We start from the raw sequence: 2,759 nt of genomic DNA, 5'->3' as shown, positions 1-2,759 counted from the left end.
AAAGGTTCTAACAAACACTCGGGCAAGTTCCTCCCAGCTATATATGCTGCCAGGCGCTAGTTGATTCAACCATGCTCTGGCTGAGCCTTCCAACATCAGAGGAAGGTGCTTAATGGCCACTTCATCATTGCAACCACCGACCTGTACGGCCACTCGGTAGTCCTCGAGCCAAGTGTTAGGCTTGGACTCACCGGTGAACTTGCTGACTCCAGTCGCCAACCTGAAGTTGGGAGGAATCACTGCTGCTCTGATGGCTCTGCTGAAACACTCGGGGCCTGAAACATGCACTCTGCTGCCACTCTGTGTGCCCTGTTCCTGTCAACAAGACCTTGAACAAGAATAGATCTTGCATCGAAGCCCGGCTCTCTGGGGTCGACTGGAATTCTTCGTCCGCCACTGTGAGGGCGTCTATCATCGTGTTGCCGAGGCACATACGACCCACTCCTCGGGGGAGGCGTGGGCACTCGACGACGATCGTCGTGGTCAAGCCGGCGATCATACTGCTCACGGTTTCTGTACTGATCTCGCCGGTCTCCACGTCCCTCATGCCGCGGAGGCGATCTCGGGCTGTGAGCCGACTAAACGGTGTCTGCCATCACAGATCTGCTATGAATCCTATTCCGCGACTGAGATACTGCTGTGTTCTGCTCTCCCGCTGCTCGAGGTAAAGCCCAGATCTGCATCAAACCTCTGCCAGCTTCCGACTGGGAAGGCTGGATTGACTCTGCTATTCGGGCTGCAGCTGTGAGATTCTGAATCGGAGTTCGGTATACCTGAGTTGGAGGCGGAAAAAGCTGTCGTCGACTGGACTCAGGAATCCGCTGCCGAGCATGCTCGTCGAGTGCGTGCTGGAGGTTCTCTAGTCGAGTGCGCTCAGCCAAGTTGGCCAAGCACGCCTCCTCCAAGGCCCGGGCCTCGGGGGTTTCTCCAACGATAGGAGTGTGGAGTGCATCCATGTTACGGCGGCAAAGTTCTTCCCTCTGCTGCGAAGAGAGGGGCTCGGGGTGGTACTCCTCGTGGAGGCGCGACGGATCGCCGCCGCCATCGCCACCGTCGTCGCGGGGGAAGCCAGGAGGACTGCGCGGTCCGTTGACCATCAGGACTTCCGTCGCGAGGTCACTGCTGTCGCACTCGGATGCAGTCTCGACGGAGCCAGTCGACAGGTCGAACAGGCCATAGAGAGTTTCGTCGGGCTCGATTGCCGCGACTTGCGGGGTGGCCGATTGGCGGGCCAGCGCATGCCTCACCCACTGCTGGAGCCGCGACCGACCTGAACGCTTGCGCCGGCGAACAGCCGGGAGCGAGGACGCCACAGGAGCCGACCGATACAGAGTCTACGGCTGCCGAAGAAGGACGCCGCGGACGCACGCGCGAAAGTGCGTTGCCCCGTGGACGGGGAGCGCCTCGACATCGAGTGGAGCCTCTTGGAGCCAAGCGGAGTCATCGGCGACGAACACGAGCACGCCGAGACGGATCTCGCGGCCCTCGGCCAATCCTCCGCCGGAAACCATGATGCTGGGGATCGAGAAAATCGCAACTTCTCCAATAAGTCGCTAAGGCACCTGCCCCACGGTGGGCGCCAACTGTCGTGGATCTAAGACTGACAGTAGAATGGAGGGTAGGTATGAGGAGGCAAGATCCTAGCTATGGTGAAGTTGTACACGCGAGTTTTACGAGTTCAGGCCCTTCGCGGAGGATGTAACAGCCCTACGTCTCGGAGCCCGGAGGCAGTCGACTGGATTATGCGCATGTGAGTTACAGGGGGTGCAAACCCTTGTCCCAGAGGAGGGGGTGGCTTATATAGAGTGCGCCAGGACCCCAGCTCCCCTCCGTTACACAGGGTTCAATGTTCATAAAGAGTAAGCGTTACAGGTAACGTCCACAATAAATTGTTATAAATGGTAATTAAGTCTATGAGTAAACGCCCGACCGTTGCTGCATAGAGTGACTTTAGATCTTCTGTATGTCGAGTGGTTTTTGTGACGGTCGAGTGACATTGATTCTTCTGAGTGGAATGTCTCTGGTCGAGTGGATGATGGTACCCTTCAAATGCTTCTGTCTTTAGGGTGATGCCCTTGGGGAGGGTGTCTAGGTCAGGCCTATGACCCTACCCTAGGTACATGGCTTCATCACTGAGCGAAGTAGAAAAATATGCACGTGCAGACATGTGGGGAACTAGGGTAGTAGAGCAAGGACGCTTTCGAAGAACTTGTACCTGAAGGTCGTCGGGATGTCGGCGGCGGCAGGTCTGATCTCACTACAAAAAAAGACACATCCGTGACATTTTGGGCCGAACAATTTTTTTTTCTGCCATACATATGACACTTCTATGACGATAATTGTGACAAAACCCAGTATCATCATAGATGTGCTGGGCTCCTACTTCTATGACAAAAAATCATGACAGAAAATGGGCTTTTTGTCCTGGGCGGGCCGGAGACGTAGCTGCATGACATTCTTTGGGCCGTCCATGACGGAAAAACCATGGTAGAAGCGAGGGGGAGGAAAATTTCGGGGAGTTCCCGGTTACGGTGGGAGGTCGGGGGCCGAGCGATGCGCGTTTCTCTCGTACACGTACGCGCGTGTGTGCGAGGCGTTGGCTTTAACTGAACCCAAGCGAGGCGTTGGGCTCTAACTGAACCCGAGCGATTGCACTGCAAGCTACGCGTTGCTGAACCCGAGCGATCGATCGATGGCTGTTAACTGAACCCGATCGAGCGATTCCTTCGCTACTGCTGCTAACTGAAGCCGGTCGATTG

This window comes from Triticum aestivum, chromosome 1D (assembly GCF_018294505.1).
Source record: "Triticum aestivum cultivar Chinese Spring chromosome 1D, IWGSC CS RefSeq v2.1, whole genome shotgun sequence".
In the NCBI taxonomy this organism is placed as follows: Eukaryota; Viridiplantae; Streptophyta; class Magnoliopsida; order Poales; family Poaceae; genus Triticum; species Triticum aestivum.
The sequence above is the reverse complement of the archived record's forward strand: the minus strand, read 5'-3'. Positions refer to the sequence as shown.